The 18,087-nt window shown below is 37.8% G+C and overlaps 1 protein-coding gene across 3 annotated transcripts in view; it reads left to right on the plus strand.

Annotated features, from left to right (window-relative positions):
- The window catches only part of PTPN4 (protein tyrosine phosphatase, non-receptor type 4), a 109,101-nt gene that overhangs the window by 781 nt on the left and 90,233 nt on the right, over nucleotides 1–18,087 (plus strand). The gene's annotated exons all lie outside the window — the stretch shown is intronic.

Consider the following 18,087-nt stretch of genomic DNA (forward strand, 5'->3'; position numbering starts at 1 on the left):
TGGCGAAGGGGTGGTGGGGGTTGTGTGGTGCTCGGGGGGGTGGGGGCTCCTAAACAGCCTCGGGGGGGATCGAGCTGCGGGGGCAGGTCGGGGTCTCTCGAATGCGGCGAACTCTGCCCAGCGCATGAAACAGGTTTTTATTTTAGTGTGTTTAATATAAAACTTTGCGATCCTGTGCTTTCTAGGCACATGTGCGCGTTGCCCTGGTTATGGGCAGGGAAAATAGGTTTGAGTGCTGTCGTTGCATTCCTCTGGTACATTTTTAGTGTCTCCCTCGAGCAGAAGGCTTGTATAATCGCTGTGTCTATATGCGACAGAGGCTTTCGGTGTACCTGGTGATGGGTTAACTCGTGCATGCTGTTGCAGCACCGGCTGGGAGAGGAATAACGTCTTTTTGCTTTCAAAAGCCTTCAAGAGCTAGTTGCTAAAACTAGGTAGCTGCCAGTGTACATGAAATGTTCCCACCTCTGGTCTGTTCAAAGAATATACATCGCTCAGATGTAAAATACACATGAATGAACTTTGTGCTGCCACTTACACCCTTCCAGGACGTCAGTGTGGCCAAGCTGTTAAAATTTTTTTAACTGTGAGACAAAAAATATTTACGCGATTTGTGTGTTACAGAAGTGCTAATGGATCTCAGCTGAAGAGTAATTATTAGACTGCAGTGTGCACGTGCATTTGCTCACCCACGGGGCATTTTTCTTGCCCTGAGCTAAACTCTGTGTTGAATGGAAAGGGGGTTTTGTGAGTGCACGTTTGCCTGCTTGTTTTGGCAAATAACTGCCCTGTAATGTTGGGAGCCAGCGGCATGTTCACATGTATGCAGACGTTTATGGGCTCCTCACATTGGGAGTGTGCGTTGCAGGAACGCAGGAATGAGTTGGGCTGGAGTTGGTAAAACCATTTTTTTTCTTAGGTATATGTATTGTAGGAAAGTTTTCCAGTTCAGTGCCTAAACATAATATATTCAGTATTGTAATCTTATGGATGCCATTTTCTTGACAATGGATTTCTTGCTTCACTGACCTAAAAAGTTGTTTTTACGTATTGGCATGACTCTGGCTTGCACCATGTTGATAAAATATGATTCTGGGTGATAAGCTTACAAAAACCTGCACGTGTGTCGTTTCCCAGGCAAGTTTATCCTTTATAAACTCAGAAATGTAACTGTTGGTCTGATTTTTTTGGTTTAATTTTGTTGTCATTCCAGTGTCTGTGTATTTTTAGATTGTGTGGTTTTAGCTGTAGTTTTTTAAGGCAGATGAAACAGTGAAATACAAATACATTTTTCCTTGCAAGCAGAAATATATTAATATTTTACCTTTTGGTATGTTTTCCTTATGTTTGCAGTTAAGTTTGTTTGGAATCAGGTATACCTACTTGAAGTTTAGTTTGATGGTTACTTCTTTTTCAGCAAAATTTTACATGAAATGTATTGTTTGTTGTCATGCTTTACAATTCTGTTGTCCTGCTAATGTCTAATTTAAGTTGTACACAGCAGTATTGATTGAACACACTTGCTAAAAATACTTTCAGGGTTGGATACACTTACACTGTAGCAGCAGGAAAGTTCAGCCTATACTGTTTTTCTTTGACTAGAATTAATTTATTGTTAGCAGCTATATTTGTAAAACATAAACAAAACCAAAATCCTGTAATCTTGGATGCAATGGTACTGGCTCTGTGGAGTGCATGAGCTCTCTGTTATTGAGCAGAGTTCGTGTAGTACTATTTACCATTAGCATATTTGGAATATATGGTAGGTTAATGTCCAGGGTGTATCATTTTGGCTCAGATCCTGCAGTGACCCGTGTTTGGGCAGAGGATCCACCTACACAAAACTGGCTGCAGTAACTGGAGCTCAGATATTCATTCTGGCTCTGTAGGCACCGGGCCGATGTTTATCATGGGCATTTGCTGTGTGTGAGTGTTTGGCTGTGTTTGTGTGTCACAGAGGCTTCTGAGCGTGCAAAGATCTCCAGGGTTGGTGCCCTGAGTAGCAGCCTAATACAGTAGTGTGTGACATAATTACTTTGGGATAAAGGGAGTTTTAAAAAAAATTGCTTTACATTGTAACAGTGCTGCTGAAAGGTCCTGATCATCACTCGGGGTTTGCATTTCACTTGGGTTATTATTTATAGTGTGTTATTTTATGGATGTTTTGTTGAATGCACATGGCAGTTTTGTGCATTGATTTATGCTCACATATAGAAAGTGGAATGAACACTAACTGTGTTCTTGAGGACTGAGTGGAAGTTACAAGTTTGAATATACTGGAGGGGAGGATACTCAGGGTGGTTCACCCTTAAGCTCATTTGTACTCGGGAAACAAAGGTTGCTTTTGACAGTTTAGACGTTGGATGAAGTAAATGGGTTGAGTAAATGTCTTCTGAAATTTATGGTGGATTAAATATCCGGTTTTAACTTTTCAGCTGATCAGAACTTTAATTAAAATGAATAGTAGGCATGTACATGTTTTTTTGTTGTTGAAGTCACAGGTAGATTATTTTTCTTAAATTGATGAGTAGCCCATTTCTGTGGTCTGTCTCCTTGGGTCTTCATCCTACCATTCTGCCTTGTCCCCCGGTCCCTTCCCCCCTCCTGTCTGGGTGTAAATTCAGTACAAGATCACATGAATCCCGTGTCTTCACATCCTGTTTCTGTGTCACCTCACTTCTATTCTCACCAGTTATAAAAATGGTCAAACAAGAGAGTCTTTCAGCAGATGGTTGACTCTGCTTTTTTTGTTTTGTTTTGTTTTAAATACCACACTTTCACTCTGGTGCTGTCACTTTTCATAAAATGGCCAGACAAAATTCTCATGGGTTTTATTGTACTCCAACCTAAACAACTGTAAAACTGTCTTGTGTCTGTGTATAATATGGAATTGTTTGTGATGGAGAGAAGGAACTATGAAGGTGGAAAAGAAAAGGGAGGGGAGAATGGCCTGAGCAGGAGACAAAACCCCAAGAACTCAACAGTGGCCTGGTAATACAACAGCAGGTCTTTGCTGTCTGAGCCAGCTGTTCATATATGCTTGTTTGGGAACAGAGGCTGGTTTCCTTGAGGATTTGAAATCCACTGAAGAAGCACAAAAATAATTTTCTGTAGGCTTTTGAAAACCTTTAGTTTCTAAAATGTTGGTAAAGCTTTCTCTGGTATGCCATGAATTATATATGCAGGTACATATTTAAAACCTCCATCCTTATTTTGGAGAATTTCAGAATCATTAGAAAACTGTTGCTCTTTGTCACTTGCAGAATAAGTTTGCAACAGTTAATGTGTTCACAGAAGTTTTATTGATGTGTTGGCATAACAGACTTAGATGTCCAGATATAAGTTGCAGGAATATGGTGTTAGAGCATCCTGAAGTGCGCTGGCTGTCCACACAGTGTGCTGGTGCATGTCACAGACTTTACAGCTGGTAGTCACTCAGTTTCTCTGGTAGATCAGACAAGCACAATTAGGTGAATTTCTGTTTTAGGGGTGAGAATTGAACCATCTTCTCCTCTCTCAGCTTATGCACCTTAAAAAAACGACTTGGTAGGGTGATGCAATGAGACCTCTCTTGGCAACTTCGTCTCACCCTGCAATTACTTCTTGAACATGGTTAGGATGGCTGTCGGATGAGAACTGCAGTTCCATTTGTGTGGTTCATGAGACACTGCCATCTCTGAAGGGGGAAATGGCCAATATCCTTTTAAAAATAAACAGTCCTTTAATTATGAGTACTTATGGTCTGTAATGAAGAATGCTCTGGGAAATACTTTCACTGATTGGGCAGTGAAGTGAACTCTTCATTGCCACTTGAGAGTCTTCAGGCCATCCCTAAGGTTAAAGAGGAAGAAATTTATAATCCACTTCCTATGGCATGTGCATTCTTACATTGCCTTTCTGGCTATTTCTTATCTTTCTTCAGGGTAACTAGATTAGAGAATAATGGCTGAATTATTCTGCATGACCAAAATCCCAAATCTTCAAATGAAAATCAAATGTAGTACTGCTAAAGGTTAACATTTTCATACTTGGATTTTTTTTTTTTAAATTAGAATGGTGTAAATTAGATTGAAGGAGGATGTATTCAGTTCTCCTATTAACCTGGGTTTTAGGTTTTAAATTAAAAATAGCTAAATATCTGCAACTGAATGGTGAAAACCTAGTACAAACTGGGGATTTTTTTTTAAGATGATGTTCTAGTTTGGAGGTCTTAGTTCTATGTATTTTTACTATTTTGTTTGATAGTTTTCATAAACTAATTGAAAAAATAATTTAAATGTAAGCTCTTTTACGGTGTTTGCTAAGAGTAACAATTTAAATTGATTTGATTTTGTGCTGTTAACTGTGCTTGGGTTAAACAAATGATCCTCATTTTGTCTCTAAAAGGATACTAACTTTTAAGACAGTTGACTGTACTTTGACTTTTCTGGGGTCCTTTGGCCAGTTTATTGCATTTGTGTACCAACATCTCTCTAACATACAAAAAAAAATCCCAGAAAAGAAACAAACAAATCCAAAACACCAACCAAACTTCCAAACAACGTTTTCTGTTTGTTGCAAAAGACAGAAATGAGAAACAAATTATGTCAATACTGCTCTGAAACTTAAGAGTCTATTGATTGCAATGCAAGTTACATAAAACATGTTTACTTAGGTGAGAAAACTATTCCCAGGTAGGTCTTATAATTTAATTTTTTTTTCTTATGGCATCAGTCAGATTTAAAACCAGAAATTGAAACTCTATGTGCAGCAGATCACTCTCCATGTAAACCAGAGCAGCAGCTGTGAAAGAGCCTGCTGTGACTCCTTTGTCTCCGAGATGTGCTGTCATACTTTGTCCTGGAGGAAGGTTAACAAGTGAGATTCCTGTGTTTTCTCAGAGGAAGGTGGTATTTGCAAGAGTCAAGCAAGTCGATTTGATACATTGCAAAGCTGGGTTTTTAGAAGAGGAGATTCAAGTGTGACATGCCAGAGCTTGTGCTCCCTCTCATGTGCCAGCAGAGTGGCAGTGCTGAAGTAGCTTCATTGTTGGTTCAGCCTTGAATAGAACTAGAAATGTTGTTGATTCCTCTGCCCTTCAGGTAGAGAAATTGTCACCTGGTCAGTCAGCGTAGGTAGAAAATACGCCTGTCAGTGGAAGAACAGTTATACTGTTAATGCTCTCTGTGAAACTCCAAGTTAGCACAGTTTTGTCTGGATGAACAGATAATTTCTTCATGGCTAAAATATACTTTCCTATATATTTTCTTAAGCCATTTCAAATAGTTTTAAGTTGCAAAACATGTTAATTGTAATTAAGCTCTTGCCTTAACTGATTTGAACAAAAGAATAATCCAAAATGGGATGTATTTTTTGGGGAAAAGAAAAAGATGCTTTCTGGATTTTACAGCTATGATTCAATGCTTTTGCTTAAAAAGGTGACAAAATAATTTAGAAGGAAAATCACATGGTAAAACTGTGGGTTTGTTTCCGCTAACCTTGTTAGTGAATTCAGAGATGTTTTCGGGGAAAAAACCTGCAGTCTTCCCATGAAAAATTGGCTTTGGAGAGAGTTAAAATTAACATATGTCACTTTGCATTTGTCTGTCTTGATACTTGCAACAAGCTTTTCGTGTCATCTGAAAAAGTGAGACATATTTTTGTCTTTTGATGTGTGAATGGGGTTAAAGATGACCAGTGCTGATGACCAGCGATGTGTTGCATTGTAAGTTGTTTTTTCCCATACGGATTGTGTATGTGCACTACATATGCCAGCTTTGTGTTGTGTCTCTGAAGTGCATAGAGGCTCAGTACTGTTCTTAAAATGTTTTACTGAGTTTATAGAGTGCCCCTGTTTAGAAAAGCTGTACTTTAGGAGAAGGGATGTGTATCAATTAGCTTGACTTACTAAAAATAAAATTTTATAGAACTTGGCATTTGAGTTTTAAATCTATGGCCTGTAACCTCCAAACTGTGAGCTGCTATTAAGACTTCCGCTGGAAGAGACTCTTGCCTTTTTTTGGGAGGCAGGCTGTTGTTAGGATTGATGCCGCAGTCTGTTTTTAGTACTTGAGTGCAAATGAGGCTATGGGTGAGTCTTGGGAATCCTAATCTGCAAGTAATTCCTCACTTACTATGTTTTAGGCATGTGTGTTGACTCTGTAAGAAGATACTGCATCCTGTTAGCTCATCCAAATGCACCTGCTTCCCATGGAGCTGTCCTCTTTAATAGAAAGACCTTTCCAGATGTAATGTCTGTAAAAAAGGGTTTTGAAAGGTTGAAATGTGTCTGCCTCTAAAACTGAGGGGATGTATCATCTTTGTCTAAGTCTGGATGGAGAAGAGGGGAAAGAGAAAAGGACAGCTGCCCTGCAGTGATTATAAAATTTATAGGGTTTTGATAAACATAATAAAAGGAATGGTGAATATGATTTTTGTTTAAAGTCAACAAATCTCATCATCTCATGAGAAGCTTCTGGTGAAATGACTGTGGTGCACACAGCCACAGGAGGGGGAAACTGAAATACAGAAGTGGCATTGCAATGGAACAAATAGACCAGAAGGCTGTGTTGTGGGGTCTTACCTCCAAATTACTTGAGTGTTGTTTTGACTTTGTTGTTTCCTCTGAGCTTAAATCAGATTACTTATTTAGATGTTTCAGTACAGGGCTAATATCCTTGTTTCTGTTTGTGCTCTGTCATCAATTCTCAAGTTTGCTATACGTGTAAATAGGTGGGGAAGGACAGAACATTAATGGTGGTAAAAGTTTTTTACCTTTTTTAAACTTTTTTGAACTCTTCACTAATTAAAATTTTGCTTCTCTTTTCATTTTATCATATCTTGGCATATATGCCAAATTTGTAAACCTCTTAACTTGGAAGTGGCTGGGATTTTTTAAACCTTCAGATATTCTTATTTCAGACTAAAGAAATAATTGTTGTTTTGGAGAAAACTTTTTTTTTGCTTTGTTTTTCTGCGTGGTTTGATCTGCCTACAATTTCTGGGCATCTTCACTTACTGTGTTTGCTGTTGCTTTAGAGACTTGAGGCATTGGTGATACTGTCTCTTCCCTTATCTCCTAGATAAGATAGATTTGAGTCCTTTGTTCTACAGTTCTTAGATCTACTGGGGGAAGTGACTTGGTGTGGGTGTGTGTCTAGGGAGGCATGGAATGCAGTGGATGCTCTCTGGGTTCTGTTTGTAAAGATGTGACTTTCCACAGTCCCTGTGCTTGCAGAAACTGGATTATTTTCAAACTTTGCAGTAGTTGAGTAATTTTTATAGAATTGAATAACAGACTTAATAAAGATATTAATTAAAATATCTCTACTTTCAAAAATATGCCACTTAATAGGTTGAGAGATATACAGTAAGAAAATAAGGCATGAGTAACCACTAAGGTTATGTATCTACACAGTTACGCTTAGAATAGAATTCCTCAGTAGAGGCCTAGAAAATAGAGTGAAAATGAACATCTGACAAAAAGTCCTCCAAGAGGAAATTCCTGTAGGAGAACTTCATTCTTGAGATTAATTAAATGAAAGATTAGAAATTCTCTAGATAGCTGTAAGCTATTTAATAAAACTGAAGTAAGCAATTAAAAGACTCAGTTGTAGTTACTAGCAGAGGCATTGCCTCCTTTTAATGATCTTGCTGCTGCCCCCCCTCCCCATTACATATGTTCTCCCTCATTTTACAGGAAAGCTATATGTGAGCTCATTAATGCTAGATGCTTTCTGCAGAAGGATTTTCATAAAAAGCATCCTTCTCTGAATAAGGGTGATGCAGATAATAACTTCTTTGGCATTGAAAGCACATAGTCCTGAGAAAACAGAAATAAAAGTGCTTTGTGGAAATTATACTAATGAAATGTATGTGAGAGAATAGCTTGAAAGAGTAACCTGATTAACATCTGAAACTTCAGCTAACATTCAGCTACTCTTGAATAGAACTTATGTTGCCAATAAAGCTACTTTGTCAAATCTCTGGTTTCTATTTCTAAGTTACATTGGTGTAAGCGTTTTCCAGTCCACCTCTTTACAGTAATTTTTTTCCCTTTGTCTTCCAGACAAACAGATTAATTCTGACTGCTCTGGGAAATGGTCATAGCTACTCTGGTGCCTGCAAAAGGCATTTTCCACTGAAGTCTTTCATATTCATTCTGAATATATTTTGTGTTTCGGTGTACCAAATAATTGTGTGTGCTCTGGCAGTTGTGTACAATACATTAGAATGTGTTATATGACCAGAGTTCTGTCCCTCATGTGAGGGCAGTGTGTGATAGCAAATCAAGTAATTGGGTTAGTGAGAAAGATGATGTATAACTGCAGATTGGCATTGGATTTTCCAAAACTGAAGTAGTTTTAATAGTTCATCTGAATTGGTGTACCACAAGTAATTAGGAAAAATAAAAAAAAAATAGAAAAAATTAATCCTTATATATATCAAGTAGTGCTATTATAATAATTTTAAGTTGCTTCAAAATAAGATACTACTTAAGTCATTAAAGATAAGAGCACTCTATAAGATATTTTTTTAAAGTGTTTGTTACTTTCCATGAGAAAATAGATGTGGTCTCAGACAAAATAAAGATAGGCTGATACAGTAGTTCTGAAGGTAAACTTATTAATGTTATTAATTAATTTAGCTGTTATTCTGTTTACAGCTTTTCTGCTGTAAACAGCCACGTCGTAAAAATCTGCTTTCCAGACTTTAATGTTTACTGTTACTACTCAGAAAAATGTCCAGTGAAACTTTCTGGCAATGTTTAGATAACCTTATTTTCATAGCATAATATAATTAACATATACTGTACATGTCAGATATATCTGTACACATAAAATATGATCATATTGGGTGTATAGTGGACAAAAATATGGAGTGATAGATTTTCAAATTCTGTAGCAATAAACCCATATTTTACTATAGAATATGTTTGAAGAGTATTGCAAGATTTTTTGAAATAATGTTTGAGAAGCAAATACCAATGTTTATGTTTCCTCTTCAGGAGTGATGGGAAAATGTATTTTGTATATTGTTTTTGTACTGCACTTAATTTCTGTCAAACCAAGTCATACATGCTTGCACTTCAAAAAAATGTTGAAATGTTCTGTTGACTTCTTGAAACTTTTTTTTGGCAACATGACACTTTCCATTTATTTTGTTGCTTGTTTAACAGTTTTTGTGTGTGTTTTCAAAAGCACTTCCATTCACCATTCAAGGAATTCAATAGAATTCTAATAGGAACTGCACATAAATAACTACAGAAATCAATGCTTCAATTCAGCCAAGAGTTTTTTTGTGACTTCAAAAGCCACAAGAGCATTTATTATTAGAAACATACAATTGACTTTTCTTGTATTATCATTTTGCATAGTGATTTGGTTTTTACCACCACAACAAGATGTTTGACAGTTTCATTTGAAAATGATGTATTTACATTCAGCATTCCAAAACAATGTAATTTTTATCTTTTCTCTGAAGCTCTGTTCAGAGATAATTTGCATGTTCGGCTCTGTGCAAAAGTTGTCAGTGAAATATTCACTAGTGGTTTTCTCCTTAGAGGTCAACCAAATGTTAAGCACAGTCTCTTATTCCTGTATGGTGATGAAAATGCAAAAAAATTCTTTAAAGAATGGAGTTGTTGGGTTAATTTTTGTCTGGTCAGCTCATACAGTGTAAAGCATATTCTCTCCCCTGAAATGTTCTGTTTCCTGACACTAACAACCGCAGAAGTAACCAACCTGCCATGGTACAGGGTTGTCTTGGAAGTAATTCCAGCCTTTAGTGCTCACATTACAACTCAGGCCATGGCATCTGGAACAGTCCTTTTTCATCTTCCTTTTCATCTTGAAGCTTTTAGATGGGTTGTAGAAAGTGAGATGATCTCCAAGGAGATGGTTTGAGCACTCCAGAAACCTTAGAAAATTGCTGCTGCTTTTTTTTGAAGTAGCCCAATGATGATGTGACATGAAATACAGCACGCTGTGTTCAGTCACGCTCACGGCCTTGCCAGTGAACCACTTGAGTGCTGTGGCTTTTGGACAACCCTTGCACGCAGTTTCTGTCAGGTGACAGAACAGTGTTGTCACCTTGGATGGAGAGCCCATCCAGAAGGAAACAGAGTTTTTTTTTCTGGTTGTCAAGAGGGCACTCATATTAATGGATTTTTCTGCATGCAAGTTTTACCTTTCACTGTTGCTGAGATTTTAAAAAAACAAGTCAAGCTACCAGCAGGGCATTTTTAGGTGACAGTAACCTTCCAGCCGGTCTAGTTCTGTGGGAGGAGGGTGAAGTGGTGTTAGACATTTCTTTGTGGAATTTCATGTTGTGAAATTCCTGGTGCTGTCCTGTTATCTTGAGATGGAGACCTACAGTCCGTCCTCACCTACCTTGCTGCATAAGCAGGTGCTTTTTGTCTGTGTATGTTTTGGCACTTGAGAAATATTTCAGCCAGGTGGAGAGAGAGGGGAGCATGGCCTGTCTCTAGTCCTTCCCTGTTGTAACAGTTGGAGTGGAAAGACTATTCAGATAAAACTTATATTGCACCTTGAGAAGCATTTTAATAGAATAGGGGAAAGGTAGAGCATAATGAGCAGTAAAACTAGTAACAGTGTCATGACTGCAGATCCATTGGTGTTCAGTGTTGTCACTTGGAATTATATACGTTTAGGATTTGAGTGCTGTTGTGGTGTTACCTTAAAAAAAAAAAAAAGTCAAGAAAATAAAGTCTGAATTCTGCTGGTTCCTCCAAGTTCTTCCCCATTTCCTTTTCCACTTCTGTCTAATTCAGATTGCATTTGAGTCAGCTGCTTTCATCTTGACACTTATGTCATTCAAGCATCCACAAAGTTAGCATGTTAATATCTGCATTTCAGCTGACTGATAGGTACACCAAAACCTATCTTAATTTTGTCACTGCAACATGAAGCTTCTTTTAATTTCCCAGGCTGTTCAGCATTTACTGAAACAAGATAATGGAACGTTGCTGGCACAATTTGTAAACCTAATGTTTGAAGTTTATTAAACACGCTTTTCTTCTTGAAACACGCTCCTGCCCTTCCCCTGTTCTTGTAGGTGCTTGGAATTTAACAAGTTTATAAGCCAGAGTGGAAAAAATAATAATAAGGGACATCTTAAAATGATTTTGTTAGGAAAACTTGGATCTTCTGAATGGTAAGAAGGACTTAAAATTTGTCTGCAAGCAACCATTCCTCTGTATTTTCAAGTTTGTGTGTCTTCTGCTTCTTTATGAAGCACAGCTTATGACCATAAGGAAGACAAACCAGACACCTCATGGTTTTTTTGAAACTGTTGTGTATATTATCTATCCTGCCTTGAACTCCTGCTCTTGTGTAGCCAACCCCAAATGTATAATCAGAAAGGAGAAAAACATTTGTAATTTGTTTTGAATGCAGAAAGGAGAAACAGAGGAGGGAAGACCCCCAGACAGATAGGAGATGGGGAAGACTGGGAGAGAAACAGTCTTTCCAGCTCTTGCAAGTAGGTGCCAGAAAACCTGAAACATGGAGGTATTAAAATGTGTTATTGGTGTGGAGCAACAAAGGTGTTATTGCTTGATCCAGCACGCTGTGTTTCATAGCTCCACCCTGTCATCTAATCCTTTTTATAACATTGTTTTGCAGTATATATGTGCCCTGTTTGTAGAACAGGTTGTTAGAAATTCACCTCAGAGACAAGAACATAGTCCTAAATTTGGACTAAATCCTTCCCTGACCACTTTACTGTGTTTGTACTCACCAATTCTTTTCCAGAAGTGCTTTCTTCTGCCAAGGCAGGGTGTGTCCATGCCATTTCATGAAACCAAATCTAATATCTGGATAAAAATTGTGTTTCAAAGTGCTTGCAAACGGTAATACATTCAGGTTTTGCAGCCCTGGGTGAAATAATCTGAATTATTTCTGGGTTATCATTATTGTGCTTTTTCAGGTGTTTCATTTTGATATTGCTTGGTACTGGGAGCAGTCTCTCAGCTGTTCTCATTTGACCTGCATCTGGTTTTGGAAGCTTACAGATGAATCTATTTGAGCTTTTGCAGTACTGAGCATCATGAGAGAGGACCTTCATCTGTCCCGTGGGCTGCAGCGCCTGACTAAGCACCCTCATTTGAGGAATTCCCTCTCTACAACAGCATGACATAGTTGGTTTATGTTTGTATCTTATGACCTACTAAAAATACTCTCTTTCCTTCCCACTTACCTTCGAAGATCCTCTTCAGCAGGATTGGTGTATAACCAATTGAATTTCGTTGTATTCAATTTCTGTATTTTTGCAGTGGATTGTGCTGCTTGATAGAGTGTAGAAATTGTCCAAGCTTATAAAAGAAGTGTATGTCTTCAGGAAATAATTTCCTACTTAATTTTTAAGGGAGGCGTTTTTATTTTTCTTTCTTGAGGGAAAAGATTTTGTGGAGTCATTTTATGCATTTTAAACATCTTAAGTACCAAAATACAGGGAAGCATAAAATATCAATATGTATGTTACATAAAATTAGAACAGATAAGAATTGAATACGTTTCATGTGATAATTTAAAAATTTTCCATGACTTGGACTCCTAAGCATTTACAACTTATGTTATGAAAAGTAAATTTAAACTATCACTTCAATGTCAATCTCTGTTTTAGAAAGAAAACATTAATTTGTAAATCAGTTAAATTGTTTTTGAACAGTTCATTTGCTCTCTGAAAGTCATCTTTCAACTTGTAACCTAAAGCTAACTAAGCTGTCTAATAGATAGATGCAGCTAAAAATGTACAGGGATCTTCTCCTTTCCCTGTGCCCAATTAAACATTGGTTTCTGTGTATAAATATTTTTTCTTCTGTAGCAGTTACTGTTCCAAGACCTACAGCAGTGCCTGGTAGTCATTTTACAGATGTTAACTCAGCCACATGTAGCCCATGTCCTCTCAGATCTTCTCATTCCTGTGTTGCCTGCTATGGACTATGGCAGTGATACATCCTGTGAGCTCTGCAGACCCTCTGAAGTGAGGTTATCTAATCTGTGCAGATTCCAAAGTGCATTTTTAAAATAAAATTATTCTAAATTATTTGCATTTTCAGAGGAATGTATATATTCATGAGCAACTTAAGAGTTGTGTTCATACATCAGAAGCTTTCTGAATTTTGATATTAACATGTTAAATCTTAATGGTTAAAAAAGGTTTTGGCTCTTGCTGTTGAAAAGGGAAACTTAAGAGCATGTGTATAGCTGATGTTCCTCCCCAAACCTGCAGGGAGCCTGCACCAGTTCCTAAAGGCACATTGTTTCCTTCAGCTGCCATTGCCTTTCTATTCCAGTGCCACCATCTCAGTACATCTCACACCTTCTGCTGTAGCCGGGGTGTGAGGGGGTGTGTGGTCATGGCTGTTGTGGGTTGATAGGTTTTTGATTAGCTGGTGCAGCAGAGAAGCCGCTGCACAGGGTTCAAATCCAGGAGGCTGCATTCAGTAACTGTTAAAAACAGCTGATAATGACAGATGTTTGGAAGGGAAGAAGCAGATCCTACTTTCTCTCTTCAGCTCTATCTTCAGTTGCTGATGCTTTTCTGCTTTACCCACAACTGGGCATCAGTACAGGCCTTTGGAGTCCATCCCTGTACAGCTACATGGCATTTCCAGGTAGGAGATGGTGTATTACCAAGGAGTTACAAAATCAACTTGGCCTTGCCTACCCACCCCCTGATGCCTGATCTGAAAGTTTTGTGCCCATTGTGTTGCGTGCAGTGGCATTAAACTCTTATTGCACAACCTCTGTATTTCCATACATCAGAATATCATGCTTTGTCTTTTATTGGCAAAAGTGACAATGAGTACTTCCAACATATGTTTATCTATTTGGACTTGGACATCTGCGGGATAAGAAAAATAATTGTGAATTAAAAGTCTAGACTTCAGCGGTATTTGGCAAATAGTAAAACTGAGCACACAATAAGAAACTTATGTGAAAGTTCTTCTAGAGAAACTAATTGTAGGAAAACATATCAGCACCAATTACAACAGTGAAGTCTATCTTTCTGGAAAGGTCTGCCAAAGTCATTGATGAAGATAAAATCCAATCTTTCCTGAGCTACTTGCTTTGATTGTGTGCCAAAGATGATATGCTAAAGGAATCATAGACTTTACGCCAAGTTCTGTGGGATTTAAGCCTTGCTTGTTAACTAGAGGAAATTTTTTCTTTGAGTTGCATAAATTAACCTTTCTTCTAACAATTTATCTTTTGTTTATGTGTTACTGTTCCTTGTTCATTTGTACTGTCATCATCATTCTCCCCCCACCCCCCATGCACTAGTCACTTTTCTACCACAGGGAGAAAAATTCTGCATCAAAAGGGCTGGCACAGCACACGCTGCAGATAAGAACGCGAGTGCTGTGTTGGATCAGATAAAAGATCCAGAACTCAGTAATCCTGACAGTGATGAATAACATGGAGAAGTGTAAGACTCAGCTCCTGTATGCAGTGAACGTTCCTTGATGTAGCCACATACAAACTGATTATAAATCCATTCCCAGGTTTGTTTGGTTTTAACATTTAGGTACTGATAGCTATACATTTTATTCTGTAGAATATGGAACTATTTTTAAGTATTCACAGCAAACCCAAAAGTGTTTCTGGTGTCTTTCAGCCAAAGAAATACTGGGCTGAAAAAGGAAGGCACTAATGTGTTATCTTTTAAATAGAGTGCATTGTATAAGCTCAGTGTTCATTTTCAGAGCAAAAGAAAGAACAAGCATAAATTTGAAATTGTGAGGATCATGTTGATAATACATATGGCGTGTAACTATTATAAAAGACCTTATTCTAATGCCAGTACCTGATAAGAACAGCAAGAGATGTATGACCAGTGTGGGCTGCTGCCACTGACTCACTGTGTAATGACAGGCAAATTACTCGGTTTTCTGCATCTTGTTCTACTCCTTTATAAATGAGAAATATTGTTTCCCAGTAAAACTCTGAGATCACTGGATAAAAGGAGATTAATTTTTTTGGTACGCCTACTGAGTATATAAATTTGAAGTTAGAAAGTGCAGCAAATACCAGGTTCTGTGCAAGTCTCTTACCAGTACAGACACAGTACGATGAGTCTTGTGCTCATTATGGGTTGTATTAAACCATGTTGTGCTTTGAAGACCTCTGTAATGCACAAGCAAAACTAGGGGTTTAGGTCAGACTTGGCACTTCAGTGTTTGTTCTGTTCAGGGTTTTTTCTCACTTAAGTACAGCTTCAGTAGAACTTTGCTGATGTCTGCACTGATAACAACCATTCCATTTTGTTTGATATGCCAGATATTGCACCACCTTCAGATGAAATAGTACAGGGAACCCTTCAGATTAGTTTTCTGTCAGTCTCCCATCACCTCTTTGACATTATGTCTTTGGTTGTATTTTATCATTGAATTTCCATAATGTTTTGGGGAACTTGACCTTTTCAGAATTGTCACCATTAACACTATAGTTTAATCTTTCCCCTGGCACCTCCTGAAACAAAATACAAATTAATGATTCAGACACCACAAAACAAATCACATGCCATTTGTTTCTTCCCAACGATTCTTCATTGTCATTGTTTGCTGTATTGTATGCAAGTCCTTGTGTATTCTCTGATGAAAGGGACCTAAATAATAACAGAGATTTTAAGGAAGGTTTATAACAGATAAGTAGGGACTTGATGTAACAGTTTCAGGTATATATATGTATGTGTGTGTGTGTATATATATATATATATATATATATATGATTTGGCTAAACATAAAAAGAATGACATTATTTCAGCAGCGGCAGGTGGAAGTAAACAGGTCTCATGTATGCTTTGGCTTTTTAATAATGTCATACTTCTATTGTGATAGTCCAGAAATAGCTATGGAAGTGGTAGAGGAAGCTACATGAAATTTCTGGTCTCTGCTGCTTCAAGGAAGAATATGCTGTTTTACTTTTTCTTAAGTGATTGCCCCTCTGTTTTTGCATCTCTATCTCCTTCCATTCGGTTTATTATCATTCTTCATCCTTTTTTAATTTACTGACTTTCCTAATTTTTTTTCGTCACGAGGTGCCAGCTTTAGTTCCATCATTTAAAAAAAATCATCCCATCATGATTCTGGCCCTCACCCCATTTTATCTTGTGTTCTTCCCCAAATTCAGTAAATACACAGTCTAAAACTTCAGTTTTGAATTTATCTTACATTTTCCTCACCTTTTCACCATTTTCCACTCTCTTATTCTTCTGTTGAAATGGCTTTTAACAAAATGAATGATCTTCACTTGGCTGGAGGTTAATACCTTTATTTAACTTGTTTTGACCATGAAAGAAGCAGCTTCTCTCTTCATGGCCACCTGCTGTCCTTGTGCTGCTGTATTGCTTTTGCCACTGCACAGTGAATCATATTGGGGAATTGGTCTGACTGAAAAATAATTTTGCCAAAATTGTGTTGCTTTTTCTATTTCCCCGCTCGGGTTTACCATATGGCTGTACAAATGGCTGTGTCAGCAGTAGGGAGAGGATGATGCAAGGCTGGAAGCGAGAGGCCAGGCTCAGGAGTGGATCAGGAATGCCGTGTTAGGTAGTGGTGCCAGGTCATGTCAAAATAAAAGAGTTCATCAGAGTAAAGTCTAGTTGTCTGTGATGTTGTCACATCCTACTTCTGGAAATCCTGATCTCTGCTGCTTTTTTTCCTTAACCTCTCTCCCTCTCCCCCTTCTTGTTTGGCATATTTTCCAAAGCTGTTTGTTTATCTCTTACGACAAGTGATCAATAACAACAATCAGCAGAAGCCTCCATTTCTCAGTGCGCTGGAAGTGGAGCCTGTTGTCCTCAGGATATGTTGAAAACCTCCTATTAAATCATTTGGGTGGGCATCATTGGTCAAGCCTTCATTTGGAAATACCCATAAAATAGTTACAGTGATGTTTAGATTGATAAGCTGTTGGAGTTGGATAGGTATAGGTTTCAAAACAAGTATTTAAATCAGCTGTTTTCCAAATCAGTGCAGTATGAGACCTACTTAGTGTGAAATTTTAAAGACTTAAGACATTTTGGTAGAATCATTGGCAATAAAAAAGATGCAGTGCAACCTTACCTGCTTTTTTAGTGTCTTTAGAGTAGTGACTGGATATCTTCACAATAAACAATTTATCTTTTATGTCCCTGAAGTCACAAGGTGCTCTTTGTAAACAAATGCACTAAATAAGCCCGTCCTTTTCCTAAGTCTGCAGAGATGCACTTAGTTTGCAGTCAAGTTATTAACAGTAGCATAAAAGTGTTTGGTGTGTTTTTTTTACTTTGTCGTTGGGTTTTTTTGGTGGGGTATATTTATTTTACAGATATTAAATGGATGCTGAAATGGTGAAATACATATCTGAATTTAAGTTACCTGCAAAGATGGCAGTTTTCAAATCTGAGCGTAGGTTAAGGCCCTCAAAGAATATGAAGTCACTTCTAAATCCAACTTTGCGTGCTCCCATGTAAATAGACTTGATCCAAACCTGTATCTGATGATGCGTCTGCATGTGTTTAAAGTCTCAGAATGCATTAGCTAATGTAAGAATATGTTTTTGTTGGTTTTAAAAGTTTGTGTAAATTATGTTCCCTCTATTCCCGTATTTACTTCGGAGGAAAAAAGAAACTGAAAAAGTGACATTGTTTAACGGTGTGATTTGCACCACTGAGACAACTTCTGCAGCTTGGCATTGACATTCAGCCATGTACATCCTTTCAGAAAGGAATGATAATAATGACCCTCTGGTCAGTCATATGAGCTGTAGTTCACTGTCTTTTCCTTGCCCTCTTTCTGGCTATCATTGTCCTGATTATTGACCTTCCAAGTTTCCATTTGTTTCTAGAACAAAAGGATCAGTCTTTGGTTCTTTCAAAGATCAAACCATGAAATAAAACAAGAATCTGAGCTTAATGCTCTGAAACAAGTGTGAGCTCACTCAGACTACAGATGATGTTTTTTTTCAGTAAACAAGTTATTTTCCAAAGTTTAATACCAGGAATTGATGCGCTGCCCTGATGGAAGTGAACCACCAAATTCCAATCTCTTGAAGCATAACCCCAAGTTGAAAATGGAAAGCAAACTGTTTTATGGCATGT

Source organism: Empidonax traillii, unplaced genomic scaffold (assembly GCF_003031625.1).
Source record: "Empidonax traillii isolate 1590-97213 ecotype Southwest subspecies unplaced genomic scaffold, ASM303162v1 scaffold57:size2250009, whole genome shotgun sequence".
NCBI classification, from domain to species: domain Eukaryota; kingdom Metazoa; phylum Chordata; class Aves; order Passeriformes; family Tyrannidae; genus Empidonax; species Empidonax traillii.